Genomic DNA, 24,794 nt, shown 5'->3' with positions numbered 1-24,794 from the left:
AAGATAGAAATGGACTCTGTCCCTTTGCAATTTGATGGCAATAAAGTACACTGAGCACCTGTGTCAACTAAAGCCCTGTATTTCCGAACTCTTGAACTGCCAGGCCACCTAATGAATACATTCCAATAGATTCGGTTCTCTCCACTATCCCTTTCCTCCTCCTGGCTGGAGGCAGGGCACCCCTAATGCTGAACATGGCATATAGGGTGTACACAGTGATTGGTGTTGTTGTGAGAGGAACTGCAACTGTTGGAACAATTGCAGTTGCTCTCGGGAGCTGAAGAAGTGACAGCTACTTTCCTGGCATTACTGCCTCTGTTTCTGCCACTCTGCAGTTCCCTGACTCTCTTTGAAAGAGCTGAAGTAGGTTTACCATCCCATTTGTTCATGTTCTCCCTGTATGTGTCACGCAGAAGTATCCACAGTGACGCACGTGATTGCTGCTGTCTGGGTGGAATTTGTCTCCTCCTGGGCTGGAATTGCCTTGCAGGAGGTGGGCGTCTGTTCCTGACTGCAGAAACATTCACCCATTCAGATGATGCAGGAATGGTATCCTTTACCAGATTGGTAATGTTTTTAAGATTCTCCTTCAGTTCTTTCATGGTATCCTCAAAACCATCTTTCATGCCCTTTATTTCAGAAGTCATAGTTTGTATGGCACAAACTAGACCAGAATGTGACAAGCTGTCCTCAATCTGCCTGAGCTGGTCAGTGAATTCACCAACAGTGAAAGATCTTCCATTATCACTCCTTGCTAGAAACTTACTGGCCAAGATGTTAGCATAGGATGAAGGAGCAAGCTTAATCAGCTTCTTCATGAGACCTGTTCCCAAAGGAATATCGTCAGGCTCATGAGTGCCATGATCTCCATAAAGCACTTCCTTCACAGCAAACTCCTTCAGAAGCTTAATTCCCTGCTCAACGGTGTTCCACTTCTTGGCAGCCCATGGCAAATCATCTCGGGAAGGATATCTCATAGCCACAGCCAACAAAAGGCGTGTCCACAAGCTAACCCTACCAAGAGGACTTGCCAGGTGTTTGTCCACTCCACTCTCTTTAGTGAGTGGTCCCAGCTGCTTGGCAGACTTGTCTCCTACCTGCAGAGCATTAGCACCAATGCCACGGCATCTCACTAGCCAGCTTAGGATTGGCTCACCTGATTCTCTTGTATATTCCTTCCTAACTTCCCTGACCTCTCTGAGTGGATCCTTGGAGCCTTGGATGTCATCTTCCTCCTCTTCTTCCTGTTGTTCTGGTGGTGCTGGGCCTAACACAATCTTCCTCATAGCATTCCTAAACTCATGGGAACCATCCTCTCTCTTGGCAGCTAACCTCACAGCACTCCTCTCACTTGAGTATTGTTGTCTCAGCACATCTACAAGGTCTCGCAGACTAACTGCCTCCTCTTCCTCCTCTTGCTGCTGATCACCAGAGGTCCCCTGTCTTACATCCTCCTGCGAACCACTCTTTGTTTTAGCTTTTGCCTTAGCAGGTGCTAGAAGGGCCTGAGCAGCAACAGACTTGGATGTGTCTGCTGGAGGATTTGAATCTTTAGGAGTCTGACCCGAAGGGTTTGAATCCTTAGGAGTCTGACCTGGAGCATTTGAATTATTGGAGGTCTGACTTGGAGCATTTGTATCCTTAGGGGTCTGACCTGGAGCTTGTGAGTTCAAATCTGCCTTGCTTTTAACAGGAGGATTTTGGTTCTGGTCTGCTGGCTGGGGTTTCAAATTGGCTGAGCTGGTGTCATTAGGATTTGGACTGACTGGGCTAGCGTTACTAGCACTAGTAGGATTGTTTGCCTGTCCTCTTGGGATGCCTGCCAACCCTGAGGTGTTTTGATTTTTGCTAGGAACATTCTGATTTTGGGTATTTGCCTGTGCTCCTGAGGCTCCTGCTAAACTCTGTGGCTTGTTTTGGTTATCCTTATCATTGTTTATGTTAGTGGCGGGAACGCTGGCTGTGTTCCCAGAACCTACAGAGGAGGGTGGAGAGGCTGGCAAGGGGGAAGCCGATAACTGTGTTCCCTTGTTTTGCTGTGAAAGAGACTGCTTCTGAGACACAGAATTTTTCCTAGCTCTTACAGAAGCTGGTTTTGAATTTTTCACCAATAATGCCAAAATTAATATGAAATTTAAAACTACAAGAGCCAGTATAATGCCCAGCATCCCTGCCATGCTCTGTTTCGAGTAGAAATCCTTGCAGGGATTTGGCATTTCAGTTTGGGGCTGGATGACCCTCATGAGAGCAGTAGATAAAGCAGCATTTTGACTGATCGTCACATTATTGACAAAAACTCTTGTAATATCACTAGTAATATTCTCAGTGACACTAAAACCAGCATAACCAAGAATAAAATCACCCCAGCTCCAGAACATGTTTGAAAGCTTAACTTTAGCCTTCTTAAAAACTACATGAAGCAAGAAATAACCAATTTGATCTTTGATCCAATTGTACACAAAAAACCAGAAAACAGGCCACACAGCAATCCCCACCAAGTACAATAGCTGCTTGATTAGCTTCATCTTAATTCCCAGAGCTAATTTCCACTCACTGAAATCTCTAGCCCCACGTTGGGAAAGCCAATTAAAAAATGTGATGGTTTGGGGGTTACCCCACCCCCCCCACACTTTTGAATTTGCCCCAGCTAACTCAGACGGACCCTGGGAATATAGATGAAGCAATTTATTTACAGCTAGCAGAATTTACAAGCAGCTATTTACAATATATACACTTATATACAATTATATACAGAAATATACAAAGGATAAACAATACAAAAGCACAACTCCCCTCCCAGAAACCTGAGTCCCCAGGAGGGGCTCTCAAACCACCCCAACACCTCCCCCCGTCCCTCTCAACCTTACCCCAGTTCTCAGGAAGAAAAGAGGTGCAGCCAAGAGGTTAGGGAGCAAGGTTAGTAGGAGCAGGGTTAATGAGATGTGACCAGGTCTAAGGCAAAAGCAAGAGTGAGAAACAAAATGGAGAATGTTTTTTTCTTCTTCCCAGAGTTCTCAGCGTGACTGTGAGAGAAGTAGACACAATTGTTTTTCATTTCACTGCCCGTTATCTAGTTCTTTTACCAAAACATTCTAGCTTGCTTCAAACTAGCACATTTAGTTAATTAGAAGGGTTGGGTGATAGGTTGAACTTCATGATCTTAAAGGTCTTTTCCAACCTGGTTAATTCTGTGATTCTGTGATAGAGCTGAACCTTCAGTGATGGGTTGAAATCTGGACTACTCTCTTCCAACCAGATATATTCTGTGATTCTGTGAAAACACAAAACATACACTGGAACCCTAAAAGTGGCCAAAAATGGGAAATTCCAGGAGGAGGCAGCAGTCAGGAATGTTTTTCCAAAAATCTCCCTCTCTAAACCAGAGGATAGGACATACACAAAAACCTAAGTCAATATGCCAGATGGCTGACCTCAGAAGACCTGCTGGTTCTCCTCCCTCACGCAGGAACTCAGGGACAAGACCCCCTTCTACGCCATATCTTCTCCCAATGAGACAACACAGCCCCAGCAGGCTCCTAACAACGATTAACAGAAGTTGTAAATCCATGAAGTCATACACGAGAGAAATCTTCTCTGGATACCCTTTCAATTACTGCTTTCCAAGATTGAAAGGAGGCAAACTCCTGAATTATCCAATTGTGTTGGCTGAAACACTCCAAACTACTTGAAACTGCTACTAAATCCAACTAACAAGAGCTGCCAGTTAAGCATCTCAATAAAGTCCATGCAGGTGGAATGTGATCACTACAAGGTCACCTCTCCAGAATTTAAATTAGCAGAAACTGCTCACAAGAGCAACCTGAACAGAAACACCTGGAAATTAGAAGGCCTGCTCTATCCCAGGTCTCAAAATTTAAAACCAATTTTCATATAAGATTTGCAGATGAGCTTAGAATCAGAATGGTTTAGGTTGGAAGGGACCTCAAGGATCATCCAATTCCAACCCTCTGCCATAGTCAAGGACACCTCCCACTAGAACAGGTCACTCAAGGCCTCATCCAACCTGGCCTTGAACACCTCCAGGGAAGTTGTGGTGCACAGAATCAAAGATCACATTTGGTGTGCTCCACAACCTCCCTTGGCAACCTGTGCTAGTGTCTCACCAACCTCATTCTAAAGAACAACTTCCTAACATCCAATTTAAATCTCCCTTCTGCCAGTTTAAACCCATTACTCCTCATCCTGTCATCACAAGACCTTGTAAATAGTCCCTCCTCAGCCCTTCTGTAGCCCACTTCAGATTCTGGAAGGCACACAGGACTCCAGGCATGAAGAAAGGAGAGCAAAGGGGCAGAATCCCCTCCCTTGCCCTGCTGCCCACACTGCTCTTGCTGCAGCCCAGCACAGGGTTGTGTCTGGGCTGCACTCACACTTCAGGCTCCTGTTGAGCCTTCAATCAGCCCAGACCCCCAGGGCCTTTTCCTCAGGGCTGCTCTCAGCCATTCCCCACCCAGCCTAGACTTGTGCTTGGGATTGCACCCACCCAGGTGCAGGACCTTACACTTGGCCTTGTTGAATGTCATGAGGTTGGCCTGGGCACACTTCTCCAACCTGTCCAGCTCCCTCTGTGTGGGAGAATTTCTCCTGCAGCGGGGCATGAGACCTTGTGATGGGAGACGTCCTTGGAGCCCAGCCAGCCCCAAGGAAGCTAGGCTGTGAGGCTGAGCAACCCACGCACACCTGATAGGGGATGGAATCTGCCAGCCCCTGGGGCATACACAACCTCAGGGGGCTGACCTCGCCAGCCCCCCTGAGGTGGAACCACGGGCTGTTTTGATAAGGGAACCTATCTGCGCCTCACACATAACTTTGAGCCAATCTGTACCTTCCACTTGTACCAATCTCAAACTAAGTTAGTTGTGCACACCTCCTCTGAGGGCTACATAAACCACTGTATCGCCTTAATAAAGCGTACTGATGCATAGAAGCTGCTGAGTCGAGTCGTCAGTACCCCGATCTCGCCTCTCGCCAGCCTCCGGACCCCAACACCTCTGGATGGATCCCTGCCCTCCTGCATTTTGACTGTGCCACATAGCTTGGTGCCATCTGCAAACTTGCTGAGGGTGCACTGATTCCTCTGTCCATGTCACTGACAAAGATGTTACACAGCACTGGTGCCAGCACTGACCCCTGAGGGAGCCACTTGGCACTGGTCTGCAGGTGGACATTGTGCCCTTGACCACCACTCTCTGCATGCCACCATCCAGCCAATTCCTTACCCAGCAGTGCTCCACCCTTCCAGTCTGTGTGTTTCCAGTTTGGTGACCAGGATGTCCCGTGGGACAGAGTCAAATGCCTTACTCAGGTCCAGGTAGATGATGTCAGTTGCCCTTCCCTTGTCTTCTGTTGCTGTGATTTCATCATAAAAAGCCACTAAATTTGTCAGGCCTGATCTGCCCTTGGTGAGAATCCATCTTTTATTTCAATTAATCATGGTATTACTTTTATGAAGTAGGGGAAGGACCAAAAACTCATTTCTATGTACTTCCAAACGAGAAGTAAGTTTCTATGCTCCTACCAAACTAGTAAAACCTCTTTCTAGTTTTCTATTAAAATAGCAGAGTATCTCTTCTTATTCCAATGAATACATTATCCTTTGAGGAAGAACACCAATGAGTATTGTCCCAGTAGGGCACAAACCCTGCCAGGCAGGTTTAACTCTTGCTCTCCTCCTCCTGTTGTGGAACTGGGAGTGGAGAATGAGCAAACAATGAAGGGTTTGGCCCCAGCAAAGCCGTGAGGGCCAGGGGCTCAGCACCATGTGCCAGGTGCCCTGTGTTGCCCTCCAGTGTGCCTGCATGCTCACACGAGGCACAAAGCTTTGAATTCCTTGCCAGAGCAATGCTGCCAGTGCCTTTGGCCAGTTTCACTTTCAAAATGGTGTATTTAATGGGGGATGATTTAGCAACTGCCTTTCTGCCTTCCTGCCCTGACCCTCCGCTGGCAGCAGCGCCTCATTCACATCTTGTTACCTGGGAATCACGGTGGCCAAGGGTTTGCAGCTTGCACTAGGAGCTCAGCAGCAGCAGCAGCAGCTCAGTCCTTCTCTCCTCCCCTCAGTCTGGAATATTTTATATTTCACCCCAGGATCATCATTGTGAGTTTTGGAAGTGTCTTTGTACAGCAAACTTCCTCAGGGACCAAAGCGTCGTGAGTTCATCTGCTGGGGTTAATGCTAAAGCTCCATAAGCAGAGTTAGAGTTTTCCTGTTGTCACCTTTCTATTTTTCCAAGTTCTGCTTGTTTAAACTGCTTAATTCTGTGTTTACAAATACTCTTCGTGCAACTACTTGCTGAAGACCCAAAGAATCTCAGGGAATTTTCCTGATTTTTTAAATATTAATAATAAAAATTAATATTCACACAGAAATTAGTATCCCCAATTCAGAACAGATTCTTAATCTCCACCCCAACTATTGAAGCCTGATCTTTCAGGGCAAACCATACAGATGTTCTTGGGGAAGAGCTCACAACAAGAAAAAGCAAAACTGGCAGAAAGCAAAAGTCAGATCCCTCTTTTGCTACAAGCCCAAACACGATGTCCCTAGAGCATGGCACAGGAGCTCATTATTACGATGATTATAGGTTTGAAAATGAAACACACTTATTTCACTACAGAACATTCCAATTAACTTAGTGTTGTTACAATCAGCTCTTCTGTTTATAGTCAACAGGATGAATATCCAACTCAGGCCTATGGCACTCTCTGACACCTGCAAAAGTTCTTCATTGTCAGAGAATGGCTGTTTGCATTTAAATGAGCTTGTGTGCACACAGTCTTGCACACATGACAGGCTACCTTACTAAAACAGGAGCTGAAAAGAGTCACTTTTAGCTGCTCAGTGCTATGGGATGAGATGGACACAGTATCACAGTATCACAGTATTATCAGGGTTGGAAGAGACCTCACAGATCATCAAGTCCAACCCTTTACCACAGAGCTCAAGGCCAGACCATGGCACCAAGTGCCACATCCAGTCCTGCCTTGAACAGCTCCAGGGACGGCGACTCCACCACCTCCCCGGGCAGCCCATTCCAGTGTCCAATGACTCTCTCAGGGAAGAATTTTCTCCTCACCTCCAGCCTAAATTTCCCCTGGTGCAGCCTGAGGCTGTGTCCTCTCGTTCTGGTGCTGGCCACCTGAGAGAAGAGAGCAACCTCCTCCTGGCCACAACCTCCCCTCAGGTAGTTGTAGACAGCAATAAGGTCACCCCTGAGCCTCCTCTTCTCCAGACTAAACTGGACACATTTGCAGAGCAACTCTGAGAGATTCTGTTACGCCTTGTAAAAGGAGATGATCAAACTGCTCTTTCCATTTTATGTGGAAAACACTCAGTGGCACACCAGTAGCCATCATCTTGAGAAACTCTGACTCCAACACATAGAAGGCCAATGCATTATTGAAACTAACACAGAGAACTACTTTAATCAACTAATAATCACTCAAAATTACCTCCAGGAAAATCCCTGTAGCTTCAGTGTTTAGATTAAGTGTCAAGGTTCAGTCTGAACTTGTGAAGGAATCAGCTTCTCTTGCAACAAATCTCCATTAAGTTGACAAGAGTTAATGCACCTGGCAGCTCCTCAGCAGATGGCAGGCATAAGCACAGAATGCTGATGACACTGGAGCTTTGTGCCACCAACAGAAGTCATGAAGTTGAAAGAACTTTCATAAAAGCCACTTCTGTAAATTATTAGGATAAAATGCTGTAGCTCAAGAACTTGGAGAATGAGGCTCCTTTTGTTTTTGATGTGTGTGAAATGCACTATATAGCATTAGTCACCATCAGCTAGAGTATTCTTAACAAATCTACATACACAGATAACTCCAGATACACACTGTGAAAAAAAGAGATTCAAATACGAGAATCATAGAACCAACCAGGTTGGAAGAGATCTCCAGGCTCATCCAGTCCAACCTAGCACCCAGCCCTACACAATCAACCAGACCATGGCACTAAGAGCCTCATCCAGGCTTGGCTTCAACACCTCCAGGGACAGCAACTCCACCACCTCCCTGGGCAGCCCATTCCAATGCCAATCACTCTCTCTGACAACAACTCCCTCCTAACATCCAGCCTAGACCTCTCCTGGCACAACTTGAGACTGTGTCCCCTTGTTCTATTGCTGCTTGCCTGGCAGAAGAGCCCAACCCCACCTGGCTACAGCCTCCCTTCAGGTAGTTGCAGACAGCAATGAGCTCTGCCCTGAGCCTCCTCTTCTGCAGGCTGCGCACCCCGAGCTCCCTCAGCCTCTCCTCACAGGGCTGTGCTCCAGGCCCCTCACCAGCTTCGTAGCTCGTCTCTGGACACCTTCCAGTACCTCAACATCTCTCTTGAATTGGGGAGCCCAGAACTGGACACAGCACTCAAGGTGTGGCTTGGGGTTGTTGTGGCCAAAGTGTAGAACCGTGCACTTGGCCTTGTTAAATCTCATCTGATTTGCAAAACATCCAGTTAGAGTGAGCAAACCTACTTCAAATGTGCATAGATAAACCTACAGTAACTACAGATACTTAAAAATTCAAAAGAATATATAAGCACCCCACAAACCAAAATAAAAACAACCACAAAACCAACCACCACAACCACCCAAGCCAGAACAATGAAAAATGCTTCATTTCAAATAAGAAACAGAAAGTTTTCATTTTGCCAGTTGATCTACCAGAGAACTTACAGGGATGCAATCATAAAAGGGCAAGATCAATCTAAATAATGCAGTGTGTAAAGGCTAAACTATCTAACAGATGTTCATGGGTATCCACTGTAACGGTTCATCTGTAGACACTTGCTGACTACCTGACAGTTCTGCCCTCTGCTACCTGCTTGCCAAAAATACTGCTTGTTTTTCAGGAGCTGTCCTTCAACTGACATTCCTATTACAAAGTCACTCCGTGTCCTTTGCTCCTTAGAAGGATAAGTATTTATGTAATAAAATGAACAAAACCTCTATGAATGCAAACACACCATGTTTCTTGCATTTAATGTATTTTTTGTTTTACTTAGCCAAGTAAATAAAAGCATATTTTACTCATTCCAGACCCTACCTGCAGTCCTGTGTGCAGTTCTAGAGGCCCCAGCTCAAGAAGGACATGGAACTGTTAGAGCGAGACCAGAGGAGGGCCATGAAGATGCTCAGAGGGCTGCAACACCTCTGCTATGAGGACAGGCTACAAGAGTTGGGGCTCTGCAGTCTGGAGAAGAAGAGGCTCCAAGGTGACCTTATAGTGTCCTTCCAGTATCTAAAGGGGGCTACAGGAAGGCTGGGGAGGGACTACTGACAAGGTCCTGTAATGACAACACAAGGGGTAATGGGCTTAAACTGACAGAGGGGAGATTCAAACTAGATGTTAGGAAAGGATTCTTTGCAGTGAGGGTGGTGAGACACTGGAACAGGTTGCCCAGGGAGGCTGTAGATGCTCCCTCCCTGGAGGTGTTCAAGGTTGGATGAGGCCTTGAGCGACCTGCTCTAGTGGGAGGTGTCCCTGCCTATGGCGGGGGTTGGAACTGGATGGTCCTTTGTAGCAGTCACCTGTTGATGCTGCAGGATGATGTGATCAAAGCCTACACAGATCAGTGTGATCAGAGTGATGCCACATGGACTCCACACAGTTCAATGTGAATTATACCAGAGATCTTTACTGATTGTTCTGGCTCTCATTATATAGTCTTGAGCCTAGAGCACACACCTACACATGAGCATAATTAGGCAAGAACAACCCAGTCTTTTACATACACCACACCTTGTTTTTCCCATTAATGAGATGCCCACTTGTCTGTCCTTCCCCCAGATAAGGTATCCTCCAGCTGTGGGAACCAAGGTCAGCAATTGCTTGGTTTTGTTCCTTCTCACATTGCATTCCCACAGTCCTTGAGGTCCCTTCCAATCTAAACCATTCTATGATTCTATAAATGACCTCACCTAAGAAAGTTATGTCACTGTGACAACTGAAAGCCTCTTACTAGAATATGCTGGAACATTATCACAGTATCACAGTATCACCAAGGTTGGAAAAGACCTCACAGATCATCAAGTCCAACCCTTTACCACAGTGCCCAAGGCTAGACCATGGCACCAAGTGCCACATCCAACCTTGCCTTGAACTGCCCCAGGGACGACGACTCCACCACCTCCCCAGGCAGTCCATTCCAGTGCCCAATGACTCTATAACACTGTGGAGCACCTGAATGTCTATAGCAAGGATATTTTATAATTTTATAAATGTGAACTGTGTCAAATCAAAACATGCCTTAAGATTAAAAAAAAAAAAAAAAGTAAAACTGCTTCATCTTCCTTGCTTTGCACTGGAGGTCTGATGATTGGCCCACTTAATTTCAGTCCCTGGCACTGTCCTCATAACATTTAAGGAAAGAGAATTATTTCAGACTGGAAGGTTTACTGCTTTCACATCATATTAATTATTTCACTGACATAAAAAACTACTGCTGAGAAACAACATTCAGTGTTTCAGAAAACACTTGCTTACAGAGCTGTGATGGATTGGGAGTTACCTGCCCCACACTCTTACGAAATCCCAGTATCATCAGGGTTGGAAGAGACCTCACAGATCATCAAGTCCAACCCTTTACCACAGAGCTCAAGGCCAGACCATGGCACCAAGTGCCACGTCCAGTCCTGCCTTGAACAGCTCCAGGGACGGCGACTCCACCACCTCCCCGGGCAGCCCATTCCAGTGTCCAATGACTCTCTCAGGGAAGAACTTTCTCCTCACCTCCAGCCTAAATCTCCCCTTGCACAGCTTGAGGCTGTGTCCTCTTGTTCTGGTGCTGGTCACCTGAGAGAAGAGAGCAACCTCCTCCTGGCCACAACCACCCCTCAGGTAGTTGTAGACAGCAATAAGGTCTCCCCTGAGCCTCCTCTTCTCCAGGCTAACCAATCCCAGCTCCCTCAGCCTCTCCTCGTAGGGCTGTGCTCAAGGCCTCTCCCCAGCCTCGTCGCCCTTCTCTGGACATGCTCAAGCATCTCAGTGTCCCTCCTAAACTGGTGTATTGAGAGGATAGACAAGGGGGGGTTAGAGGCATGAGGATTAGTTTACACAGAAGAAGCCCAGGGAGAAAAGCACAGGCACCAACTGCGACAGAGACACACATTCTGTCTTATCTATGTTTGTGTGCTTGTTTTTATACATCTTAGTAAGCCTATGAGTGGAGCAGACATCAGCATTGTTTCCTTTTCACAGCCTAGAATCTACTTTTTCTCATTAAAATATTCCAATTTGCCTCAAACTAGCACAAGAGCATAACAGACAAGAAAGGGGACAATTTCTGACAGCCAAAGGAAACATTACACTGAATTTCTGTGTCTATGTGCATCAGTTTCAGCTACAGTATCACATTAATGTAGTTATTTGCATTCAATGTGCTCACATTTATTAAAATTTAAAAAGGCTACCATGACAACAAACCATTCTCTGAGGTCCATTTTGGGTAAGCAAATGTCAAACAGCAGAAGAAGTTTAAATTACACAGTATCAGGATAGAATCATAGAATCAGAATCATAGAATCATAGAATCAACCAGGTTGGAAGAGACCTCCAAGCTCATCCAGTCCAACCTAGCACCCAGCCCTAACCAATCAACCAGACCATGGCACTAAGTGCCTCATCCAGGCTTTTCTTGAAGACCCCCAGGCACAGCCACTCCACCACCTCCCTGGGCAGCCCATTCCAATGCCAATCACTCTCTCTGTGAAGAACTTCTTCCTAACATCCAGCCTAGACCTACCCTGGCACAACTTGAGACTGTGTCCCCTTGTTCTATTGCTGGTTGCCTGGCAGAAGAGGCCACCCCCCACCTGGCTACAGCCTCCCTTCAGGTAGTTGTAGACAGTAATAAGATCACCCCTGAGCCTCCTCTTCTCCAGGCTAAACAGGCCCAGCTCCCTCAACCTCTCCTCATAGGATTTGTGCTCCAGGCCCCTCACCAGCTTTGTTGCCCTTCTCTGGACACCTTCCAGCACCTCAACATCCTTCTTGAATTGAGGGGCCCAGAACTGGACACAGCACTCAAGGTGTGGCCTGAGCAGTGCTGAGTACAGGGGCAGAATAATCTCCCTTGTCCTACTGCCCACACTGTTCCTAAGTGCTGTAAGGGAAAAAAAGAAAAACATTCTTTTTTTCCTCTTGCTTTGTACCATGCAAAAGCCTCTTGGGAAGGAATTGGAGAGCCATTTTTATAGTAAAGGCAATGTCTATGTGCATAGCCCAAGAAAGTCAGTGGGAATCTAGAAACAACTCATATTTTGAAATAGTGATTTTTTTCTTTTTCTTTAATGTGCAATGATGATTGTGGTGGTTTGGGAGTTACCCACCTCCCACTCTGATGAATCACCCAGACTCAGCCTGCTGGAAGTTAAGGAATGAAGCTTTATATTCACAGTTTAGCGTAAGATACAAGCAGATAGTTACAGTAGTTACAGCTATAGACAGAAATAGACAAGTTAAAGGTAATACAAAAACACAGCAGCCCTCCCAGAAACCTGAGTCCCCAGGAGGGGCTCCCAACCACCCTTCCACCTTCTTTCCAAGCCCCTGTCTTATCCAAGGTTTTGCCTTACGTGCAAGGTGAGTTTGGAGGATTGGCAAGGGGGGTTAGAAACAGAAGGAAGCAGTCCAGGCCACCAAATTCAACAGAGACACACAAACACTGACACCCTCACTGTCTTATCTATGTTTGTGTCTTTGCTTTTATACATCTCAGCAAGCCTATGAGTGAAGTTGACATCACCATTTTTTTCCTTTTCACAGCCTATAATCTTGTTTTTCTCATTAAAATATTTCCCAATTTGCCTCAAACTAGCACAGGTGATTTAGAAAAACTCTTTGCATAAAGCATGCAAGATGTTAGTGTTCTTCACAAAGTACACAATGCCTGCATGTCCTTTTACTGTCACTAGAAGGTGACTGGGAGGTTGTGTCTTTTGCACAATCTGCTGGGCTGCCTACATGATAAATAGTCCCTGCTCTGGAAATCTGCAAAGAGGCTATTTTCAACATCACTACGTATTGTGCTGCTTATACCTGCACACCTGCAGCACTGCCAAAATGGTTTCCTAAGCATCTCCCATAAGAATACATCCTTGCTATCTTTAAGGCCTGTGTGTGTTTCCTGTGGGAACCTGAAAGTCTTCCTCTTTTCCCAGTAGCAACATAAGTGCTATGAAAAGATTTCTTTAGTATATAAAGTGTCAGAGCATGCCAGCAGCATAAAAAATAAGTTTATTTCTAAATTAAAAAAAAAACAACAACCAAACTACCTGAAGGGAGGCTGTAGCCAGGTGGGGGTGGCCTCTTCTCCTAGGCAACCAGCAACAGAACAAGGGGGGACAGTCTCAAGTTGTGCTGGGGCAGGTCTAGGCTGGATGTTAGGAGGAAGTTGTTGACAGAGAGAGTGATTGGCATTGGAATGGGCTGCCCAGGGAGGTGGTGGAGGCACTGTCCCTTGAGGTCTTCAAGAAAAGCCTGGCTGAGGCACTCAGTGCCATGGTCTGGTTGACTGTCTAGGGCTGGGTGCTAGGTTGGCCTGGATGATCTTGGAGGTCTCTTCCAACCTGGTTGATTCTATGATTCTAAGACATTGTAAAGGGCTAACCCTCCTGAAGAGTGGTCTGAACCTGACCCCAGGTCCTCCTGACTCCTCGTGGGTGGTGGACCTTGAACCCCAGGTGTAGCGGTCAGCACACTCCCACTTTGTGTCTAGGGCCCCTATAAAAACAGAGTAAGTTCCTGTTTCTTACTCTCTGGCCCTGCCTGCTTGCCTGCTAGCACTACTCTTTGTTCCTGCTGCTCCCAGTTTTTACCATGTGGCCATCCTTCCACATGGTGGACAAACCCTTCCTGACTCCACCTCCGTCCATTGCCATCAATCTGGTTCCAGGGAGGTGGTGGAGTCACCATCCCTGGAGGTGTTCAAGAAAAGACTGGATGAGGCAATTAGTGCCATGGTCTGGTTGACTGGCTAGGGCTGGGGGATAGGTTGGACTGGATGAGCTTGGAGGTCCCTTCAACCTGGTTGATTCCATGATTCTATGAGCAATCTGGTTGCAAATATATACATATATATACATATTGTATCTTGTTTTCCTTCCCTATACCTTTTTTTAACTCCCCTACCTTAAATACCTTTTATTTATTGTTAAAGTCTCTTTTCTTTTAACTTCCAAATTGAAGCCTGTCCCAGGTTGAGGCTATAGGGTTAAAAAAAAAAATCTGGGGACTAGAAAATTGTTATTCAATGTCACAATTCTGCTATCTTGTTCTAAGCTTACCATGAGGCCAGCTCGCTCTCCTCTCCTCCTGCTCCTGCCCTGTGCGCGTGGCGGGAGCCACTGTGTCAGGAATAACATGTAAGCAGTGAGCCTCTTTGGATGGCAGAGGCATTGGTGGGGGGGAGGATTGGAGCACTGGGGAGTGTAGATTTAGTTTTTTTGGGATGGGGAAAAATTCAAGGGATTTTGCCATGGGTGGGGTAATTTATAATGTCTAGCTCTGTATTCTCTCTCTCTCAATACAGTTCTGTATTTTCTCTCCAATTTGATTTGAGAGTTTAATTTCTGTCAGCTCTCTTTAAAAACCACAACAAAGCAAGACTATTTATTTGGGTGGGTTTTACCCTTTTCCTCTCTACATCTAATTCCTTTTCTTTCCAAAGGGGAGGTGGGGGGAAGCGTGCTGTTATTGTGTTGTTTCTGTTAGCTGTATTTTGAGTCTCTGGGAAATGTAAACTAGAACCAAGACAGCACAAAAACATGGTGGGTTTACACCACTTAGAGTTTGGGATTTACCCCCCAAAAGGTAAATTACCACACACTACTCAGAGATTTGGAAGTAAAATGAAAAGATTATTTACAAAGTTGGCTAAATACACATACACATATACAACTAGGCAATAGCCCAGCTAATCCTCCTGCTCCAGAAGTCCTGCCCACCCCACACCCCACCCATACAAACCCCAGCTAACAGAAAATTATCTCCTCCCTCCTCCCAGTCAGTGTTCTTACCAGCTTAAACAGTTCTCCACACACAGAAGCAGTCAAGGCCAGAGGGACAGACAGAGGGAAGAAACAAGTGAGCAAGGGAAAGCAGGCAATCACAGAATCATACAATCTCAGGGGCTGGAAGGGACATCAAAAGCTCATCCAGTCCAACCCCCTGCCAGAGCAGGAGCACCTAGACCAGATCACACAGGTATGTGTCCAGGCAGGTTTTCAATATCTCCAGAGAGGGAGACTCCACATCCCACCTGGGCAGCCTGTGCCAGAGTTCTGTCACCCTCACAGGGGAAAAATTCCTCTTCATGTTTCAATGAAAATTCCTATACCTCAGCTTCCACCACTGCCCCTTGTCCTGTCACAGGACATCACCCTGGCTCCAGCCTCCTGGCACTCATCTTTATGTATTGGTAAACATTGGTGAGGTCACTGTGCTCGTTTGAAGCTAGCTAGAATGTTTGGGTGAGAAGAACTAGATTACAGGCTCTAAAAGGCAAACAGTGGTGATGTCTGCTTCCCTCATAGGCTTGCTGAGATGTATAAAAGCAAGAATCCCAACAGAGATAAGGCACAACTTCTGCTGGGGAGCTCCGAGCTGCATCTCTCTCTAACCTCACCCTCCGCTTCTCTGACTAATCCACTCTGCTTCCTAACCCCCTGGCCAAACCTCCATTCTTCCTGGGGCTGGGGTAAGGTTGAGAGGGGTAGGGGGAAGGTGGAAGGGTGGTTGGGAGCCCCTCCTGGGGACTCAGGTTTCTGGGAGGGGAGTTGTGTTTCTGTATTACCTTTTTCCTTGTCTATTGCTGTCTGTAACTGTAACTATTTGCCTGTATATTGAGCCAAGCTGTAAATAGAAGCTTCATTCAATTTCCAGAGCTGGCTGAGTCTCATCTGGGTGATTTCCAAAGTGTGAGGGGAGGCAGGGAACATCCAAACCATTACAGTCACCTTTCAATCTTCTCCAAACTCCAAGCCTCAGCTGCCTCAGGCTCTCTTCATAAGAGAGATGTTCCATTTCCTTAATCATCTTTGTGGCAAGCACACTCTACAGCTCAGATTGTATAGAAAAATGAGAAGCCAATGGAATGAGATCAATACACCTCTGATGCTCTGTGCAGCCCCCTTCTGGGACACACCCTCGAACTCTCTAGAAAATTTTATTTACCATTTAAAATTCAGACACTAGGCTTTAACACACAGAGAATCACAGAATCAACCAGGCTGGAAAAGACCTTCCACCTTCTTTCCATCCCTCTATCTTATCCCAGAGTTTGCCTTATGTGCAAGCTGAGGTTGGAGGATCGGCAAGGGGGGTTGGAAGCAGAACATGTTGGGTTACACAGGAAGAAAAAGCACAGGCACCGACTGCAACAGAGACACACACACTGACACCTTCACTCTGTCTTACCTACATTGTGGTCTTGTCTTTACACACCTCAGCAAGCCTGTGAGTGAAGAAGTCATCATCACTGTTTTCTTCTCATAGCCTATAATCTAATTTGTCTCATTAAAATATTCCAGTTAGCCTCAAACCAGTACACCTGTAAGCCTAGCACATCCCCTCTGCCCTCAAACCAGTGCACCCATAAGCCTAGAACATCCCCTCTGCCCTCAAACCAGTGCACCTGTAAGCCTAGAACATCCCTTCTGCCCTCAAACCAGTGCACCTGTAAGCCTAGAACATCCCCTCTGCCCTCAAACCAGTGCACCTGTAAGCCTAGAACATCCCCTCTGCCCTCAAACCAGGACACCTGTAAGCCTAGAACATCCCCTCTGCCCTCAAACCAGTGCACCTGTAAGCCTAGAACATCCCCTCTGCCCTCAAACCAGTGCACCTGTAAGCCTAGAACATCCCCTCTGCCCTCAAACCAGTGCACCTGTAAGCCTAGAACATCCCCCCTGCCCTCAAACCAGTGCACCCATAAGCCTAGAACATCCCCCCTGCCCTCAAACCAGTGCACCTGTAAGCCTAGAACATCCCCTCTGCCCTCAAACCAGTGCACCTGTAAGCCTAGAACATCCCCTCTGCCCTCAAACCAGTGCACCTGTAAGCCTAGAACATCCCCTCTGCCCTCAAACCAGTGCACCTGTAAGCCTAGAACATCCCCTCTGCCATCAAACCAGTGCACCTGTAAGCCTAGAACATCCCCTCTGCCCTCAAACCAGTGCACCTGTAAGCCTAGAACATCCCCTCTGCCCTCAAACCAGGACACCTGTAAGCCTAGAACATCCCCTCTGCCCTCAAACCAGGACACCTGTAAGCCTAGAACATCCCCTCTGCCATCAAACCAGTGCACCTGTAAGCCTAGAACATCCCCTCTGCCCTCAAACCAGTGCACCTGTAAGCCTAGAACATCCCCTCTGCCCTCAAACCAGTGCACCTGTAAGCCTAGAACATCCCCTCTGCCCTCAAACCAGTGCACCTGTAAGCCTAGAACATCCCCTCTGCCCTCAAACCAGTGCACCTGTAAGCCTAGAACATCCCCTCTGCCCTCAAACCAGTGCACCTGTAAGCCTAGAACATCCCCTCTGCCCTCAAACCAGTGCACCTGTAAGCCTAGAACATCCCCTCTGCCATCAAACCAGTGCACCTGTAAGCCTAGAACATCCCCTCTGCCCTCAAACCAGTGCACCTGTAAGCCTAGAACATCCCCCCTGCCCTCAAACCAGGACACCTGTAAGCCTAGAACATCCCCTCTGCCATCAAACCAGTGCACCTGTAAGCCTAGAACATCCCCTCTGCCCTCAAACCAGTGCACCTGTAAGCCTAGAACATCCCCTCTGCTCTCAAACCAGGACACCTGTAAGCCTAGAACATCCCCTCTGCCCTCAAACCAGTGCACCTGTAAGCCTAGAACATCCCCTCTGCCCTCAAACCAGTACACATATAAGCCTAGAACATCCCCTCTGCCCTCAAACCAGTGCACCTGTAAGCCTAGAACATCCCCTCTGCCATCAAACCAGTGCACCTGTAAGCCTAGAACATCCCCTCTGCCCTCAAACCAGTGCACCTGTAAGCCTAGAACATCCCCTCTGCCCTCAAACCAGTACACATATAAGCCTAGAACATCCCCTCTGCCCTCAAACCAGTGCACCTGTAAGCTTAGAACATCCTCTCTGCCCTCAAGCCAGTGCACCTGTAAGCCTAGAACATCCCCTCTGCCCTCAAACCAGTGCACCTGTAAGCCTAGAACATCCCCTCTGCCCTCAAACCAGTGCACCTGTAAGCCTAGAACATCCCCTCTGCCCTCAAACCAGTGCACCTGTAAGCTTAGAACATCCCCTCTGCCCTCAAACCAGGACACCTGTAAGCCTAGAACATCCCCTCTGCCCTCACACCATTGTACCTGTAAGCCTAGAACATCCCCTCTGCCCTCAAACCAGGACACCTGTAAGCCTAGAACATCCCCTCTGCCCTCAAACCAGTGCACCTGTAAGCTTAGAACATCCCCTCTGCCCTCAAACCAGTGCAGCTGTAAGCCTAGAACATCTCCTCTGCCCTCAAACCAGTGCACCTGTAAGCCTAGCACATCCCCTCTGCCCTCAAACCAGTACACCTGTAAGCCTAGAACATCCCCTCTGCCCTCAAACCAGTGCACCTGTAAGCCTAGAACATCCCCTCTGCCCTCAAACCAGTACACCTGTAAGCCTAGAACATTCCCTCTGCCTTCAAGTGTTTGCAGATTTCCGAGACTGAAGCTATCGGAGCCTTCATTTGGTGGATTTCTGTTTGCTTCATTATTTGGGCTTTTTGTGGGGTGTTTTTGTTTCAAAATAAAGCTTCATTTTTTTGTGGAAGTCTTCAATAATACCTTGGGCCTATGTCAAATTTTACTATGTACAGCTGCCTGCAGCAAGAAGTTTATGCACCTGAGCTGTAGTCCTTTCAGTTTGCTGTAAGAGCAATCTTGCTAGTTTCATTTATTTTCTCTTGTTCTTTTATTAGATGGCACAGGGCATATTTCTTCCCAGTTCATTTTCTCTATGCCACTTACAATTTTATAGCATTCTAAAATAAGCTCCATTTTCTTCAGAATAAAGAGTCCTAGCCAATTTAGTTCCTCCATGAACAAAAGTCACTGCATATGCCTGATCATACTTGCTGCCCTTTTTATAACCTACCTCTTTTTCCTACATGGCTTTTGAGAGATGGAGGCCAGAAGTGGCCCAAGTACTGAGCACACAGACACACAGTTTAATCACTCAGTTTCATAAAGATGTTCTGTTCCCTTTTCTACTTCTTCCCAGTAACCCCTACCATTGCACTGCCTTTTTCAAAGTAACAATAGTGGACATTCAGCTCCAAAAGAATGACTTATGTGGATCTAGAGAACATGACAAAAATACACCTTCATGGTTCTGCAGGAAGATTCTAACATTTGGCACCTGATTGACTGACACTCTCTTATGGATCATAGAATCACAGAATCAAGCAGGTTGGAAGAGACCTCCAAGCTCAGCCAGTCCAACCTAGCACCCAGCCCTGGCCAATCAACCAGACCATGGCACTAATTGCCCCAGCCAGGGTTGGCTTCAACACCTCCAGAGATGGAGACTCCACCACCTCCCTGGGCAGCCCATTCCAATGCCAATCATTCTCTCTGACAACAACTTCCTCCTAACATCCAGCCTGAACCTGCCCTGGCACAGCTTGAGTCTGTGTCTCCTTCTTCTGTTGCCGCTTGCCTGGGAGAAGAGGCCAACCCCACCTGGCTACAGCCTCCCTTCAGGTAGTTGTAGACAGCAATGAGGTCTTCCCTGAGCCTCCTCTTCTGCAGGCTGCACACCCCCAGCTCCCTCAGCCTCTCCTCACAGGGCTGTGCTCCAGGCCCCTCATCAGCACCTCTACATATCTCTTGAATTGAGGAGCTCAAAACTGGACCCAGGAGTCAAGGTGTGGCCTGAGCAGTGCTGAGTATAGGGGAAGCAAAACAGAAGGCTCACAAAAGCTACTAAAAGTTTGAAAGAAGGTCACTGGATAGGAGATAATTTTTTGATAGCTCCTTGGAATTTAGTGTAGTATATTAAGAGTAAAATTCATAACCATATTCATCACTTAAGTCTATGTTCAGAATCCAGTTTCTCAGGTTAAAAGATGTCACTTAAGAACTCAGTAATTTAGCTTTTTGTTCTGCTTCCTTAGAGGGATTTAACACTTTTGGTGTAAGCCGACATTAATGCAGTGTTCTCCACACTGTGAAATCTAATGCACTTCATTTGCTCTGATTATGAAGTCATTATTGGCATACAGAAAGGCATGTAATTGATTAGAAACAACATACTTCTCCAGAAATAATGTCCCTGGGAATCATGCCTTAGATGGTAACCCGGTAACATGCCACTTAAAAAAGGAAGAGTTTATTAGTCCATGAATTAAAGCTGGTCTCAGAAAACACACAGAGTGCTAAGTAGCTGCAAACTGAAGGAATAAAAATACCAAAAGCAATAAATTCCAGGTCTTCATGCAGTGGAACACTTATCAATGTATAATTTAGTTGTGATAAAAATCAATCATTTTTAGATCTTCCTGGATTTTGCTAGAGATCAGACTCATGAGACCAAAATATCTCAATGCTGTTATTGCACACCACCAGAAAATCCAGGCTTCCAGGTCCGTGGAAATGGATCCAATGCAGCCTCACTACAGAGGACAAAACCAGAGTGGATTGTTTCTCGTCTTTATTCTGTGGGAAGATTAAAATGCTTAGGTCTTTTAATGAAAATAAAATTCCCTTCCCCTTACACCTGGCAAGTACTGTGGCTGGCTGGTGGAACAACGGTAAGACAGGAACAATAAACTCCACCAGTACAGGCTGGGAGATGATCTGCTGGAGAGCAGCCCTGTGGAGAGGGACCTGGGGGTCCTGGTGGATAACATCCATGGCACAGCAATGTGCCCTTGTGGCCAAGAAGGCCAATGGGATCCTGGGGTGTATTAGGAAGACTGTGTCCAGCAGATCAAGGGAGGTTCTCATCCCCCTCTACTCTGTCCTAGGAGACCTCATCTTGAATAGTATGTTCAGTTTTGGGCTCCCCAGTTGAAGAGGGACAGGGATCTGATGGAGAGGGTCCAGCGGAGGGCTACAAGGATGATGAGGGGACTGGAGGGCATGGCTGATGAGAAGAGGCTGAGGGACCTGGGGCTGCTTAGTCTGGAGAAGAGAAGACTGAGAGGGGATTTGATGAATAAGTATCTGAAGGCTGCCAGGAGGGGGAGGGGACAGGCTCTGCTCACTGCTCCCTGGGATAGGACAAGGAGCAATGGGTGTAAGTTGCAACAAGAGGTTCCGTCTCAACACAAGGGGGAACTTCTTTACTGTAAGGGTCCCAGAGCACAGGCACAGGCTGCCCAGAGAGGTTGTGGAGTCTCCTTCTCTGGAGCCTTTCAAGGCCTGTCTGGATGTGTTCCTCTGTGATCTGTGTTAGATAGGATTGTCCTGCTCTGGCAGGGGAGTTCGACTCGATGATCTCCTTGTGTCCCTTCCAATCCCTAACATCCTGTGAGCTGTGATCTTAGGTGCTCCCACTTTTTTTCTCTACCTGACTGCATTGTCCCCATGAAGTGGGAAACACATCCAGGTCTTCACTCTGTTCTAAGGGTCACAGTCTGAGGACAATCCCTTTTTCCACAAATAGGGCTCTCCTGAAAGCAAGTCAATTCCAGACTAGCCAATTAAAAGACAGTTTCTATTGCCATGATGCCATCAGGCTCCTGAACTGTGCTGTGCTTCCACTTTTTTTCTGCCTTACAATGAAACATCAGCTCTCTTCAGAAACTCTCAGGAGCTTTCTGAGGTCTGCCTGCTTGCTAATGGGCCACCTTAAGGATAAATGCAGCTGAATCCAATTGTATGTATTTTAATAGTAAATGCTAATAATCTAATCACTGTAAATCACAGCTCAGGGACAGATTTAGGCACTTGCCTTAGAATGAGGCACTCCAAATTAATATTGGCTTGGCAATCCTTACAACTTGATTTGCACTCACCTCTCACTATAAACAGAACACTTGAATGCTGCAGTTCAGTTTGTTAACAATTAGAAAATGCACATGAAAAACTCTTTCCCCCAATATAAAATTTCCTATCACTAAAACTCAACTTTAAAAGTCTTAATGGAAAAACACAGAAACATTATTCCACGTGTCAATTTTAGGCATGATGGGTAAAATACTGGGTATCAAAGGCAGCATTTAGAATTGCTGTCATTTTCCTTACCTTCTTTATGTTAGATTGTCTCAGAAAGATCACAGCTCACAGGATGTTAGGGGTTGGAGGGACCCAAGGAGATCATTGAGTCCAATCCCCCTGCTGGAGCAGGACAATGCTATCTAACAGAGATCACAGAGGAACACATCCAGACAGGCCTTGAAAGGCTCCAGAGAAGAAGACTGCACAACCTCCCTGGGGAGCCTGTGTCAGTGCTCTGGGACCCTTACAGAGAAGACGCTCCCCCTTGTTGAGGTGGAACCTCCTGTGCTGCAACTTACACCCATTGCTCCTTGCCCTATCCCAGAGAGCAAGGGAGCAGAGCCTGTCCCCCCACTCCTGACCCACAGCCCTCAGATGTTTATCAACATCTATTAAATCCCCTCTCAGTCTTCTCTTTTCCAGACTAAGCAGCCCCAGGTCCTTCAGCCTCTCCTCCTAAGCCATGCCCTCCAGTCCCCTCATCATCCTCGTAGCTCTCCGCTGGACTCTCTCCAGCAGATCCCTGTCCCTCTTAAACTGGGAAGCCCAAAACTGAAGGCAGCATTCAAGATGAGGTCTCAACAGGGCTGAGTAGAGGGGAAGAAGAAGACAAAAGCATCCTCATCACCTCTCCAAAAAGAAAATGGAGCAAAGAGTGCTGGCAGTTTTGATCCTCGTCCAGGCAATGCCTGAACATTTTGGTTACCTTTATCTTCACTGGAAGGATCAGTCTGTGCAGAAAAACACACATGCTGTGCAAACCATGGGGGACCAAAACCACTTAAAAAGCCCACCAAGTGTCAGCACTTCTCCCACAGCACTTGGTCAGATACTTCAAAGGCTTCATTTGAAAACTGGGCACTGACTGGTTTCCTTGTCTTCACTAAGCATATATATCTGTCCAAAGCATGCTTCTGGTTTTACATCTATTTAATCTCTGATAGTGTAGGACTCTGACCATGGAAGGGTGCAAGCAGTTTATGGATGAAACTTTAGATCATAGAATCATAGAATGGTTTAGGTTGAAAGGGACCTCAAGGATCATCCAGTTCCAACCTCTTGCCATAGGCAGGGACACCTCCCACTAGAACAGGTCACTCAGGGCCTCATCTAACCTGCCTTTGAAAACCTCCAGGGAGAGAGCAGCCAAAACCTCCCTGGGCAACCTGCTCCAGTGTTTCACCACCATCACTGTAAAGAATCTCTTCCCAACATCCATCTTAAATCTCCCCTCTGCCAGTTTAAACCCACTACCCCTTGTCCCATCATTACAAGACCCACACATATATACATATATATACATGTATATATACACACACACACGTATACAGGTATACATACACACACAAATAGGTATGCATATATATGTATACATACATACATATGTTTGTGTGTATATATATGTGTGTGTAAACTTCAGCCAACTCAAAGTGCAACAACAAGGGAAGTCAACTAGTTGAGGATGCCCCTGCTTACTGCACAGGGGGTTGGACTAGATGACCTTTGGAGGTCCCTTCCAACCCAGACCATTCTATGGTTCTATGATATTAAGGCAGCTAAGATCAAATATGATCTATTTTTAAAAAAAATCAAATATACCCAGACTAAGAAGTGTGCAAAACACTCACAGACCTCAAGAACTGTTCACCCTGGCAGCTGGGCTGCAGGTGAAGGAGGAGATGGTAGGACCTCTAGCCTACACCGTAAATGGACAGAGCAGAGCCTACGTAGCACTACCACAAGGATGGGGGATTTTACCTAAGAAAAGCCATTACAAATCTGATTTTCATTCAAATAGAAGGAACTTGATTTGGAGAGAATTTTTTCTCTGCCAGCTTTATGCCAGAGTGGGTAATAAACTTCCAGACATCAAGTAGTTCTGTCAAGATGCACTTTACAAATCAGTCAGAGCCTCCACTACAGAGCTATTATCACAGAATCACAGAATTAACCAGGTTGGAAAAGACCTCTAGGATCATCGAGTCCCACTTACCACCTAACCCTCCTAATTAACTAAACCATGGCACTAAGTGCCTCATCCAACTCCTCTTAAACACCTCCAGGCATGGTGACTCCATCACCTCCCCAGGCAGCCCAGTCCAGTGCCAATCACTCTCTCCATGAAGAACTTGCTCCTAACATCCATCCTGAACTTGCCCTAGTGCAGTTTGTAACTGTGTCTTCTTCTTGTCCCTGGGTGCCTGGCAGAAGAGACCAACCCCTGCCTGGCTACAGCCTCCCTTCAGGTAGTTGTAGACAGTTTGAGCCTCCTCTTCTGCAGGCTGCACACCCCCAGCTCCCTCAGTCTCTCCTCACAGGACTCTGCTCCAGGCCCCTCACCAGCCTTGGTGTCCTTTTCTGGACATGTTCAAGCACCTCAACATCCTTCTTACATTGATGGCCCCAGAACTGGACATAATACTCGAGGTGTGGCCTGAGCAGTGCTGAGTACAGGGGCAGAAAAACCTCCCTGGTCCTGCTGGCCACACTGCTCCTGATGCCTCTCCCAGCTTCACTACATATTGAAAACTTTATTATTTCGTGGTCACTGCACCCCAGACATCCTCCAACCACC

At 46.7% G+C, this 24,794-nt stretch overlaps 1 protein-coding gene across 1 annotated transcript in view; it reads right to left on the bottom strand.

Moving 5' to 3' along the window:
* Positions 1 to 24,794, bottom strand: part of ZNF385D (zinc finger protein 385D) — a 595,307-nt gene that overhangs the window by 508,675 nt on the left and 61,838 nt on the right. The gene's annotated exons all lie outside the window — the stretch shown is intronic.

The sequence above is a fragment of the Pogoniulus pusillus genome, chromosome 28 (genome assembly GCF_015220805.1).
Source record: "Pogoniulus pusillus isolate bPogPus1 chromosome 28, bPogPus1.pri, whole genome shotgun sequence".
NCBI lineage: Eukaryota > Metazoa > Chordata > Aves > Piciformes > Lybiidae > Pogoniulus > Pogoniulus pusillus.
Note: the sequence above shows the minus strand (reverse complement) of the source record. Positions and strands in the feature narration are given on the sequence as shown.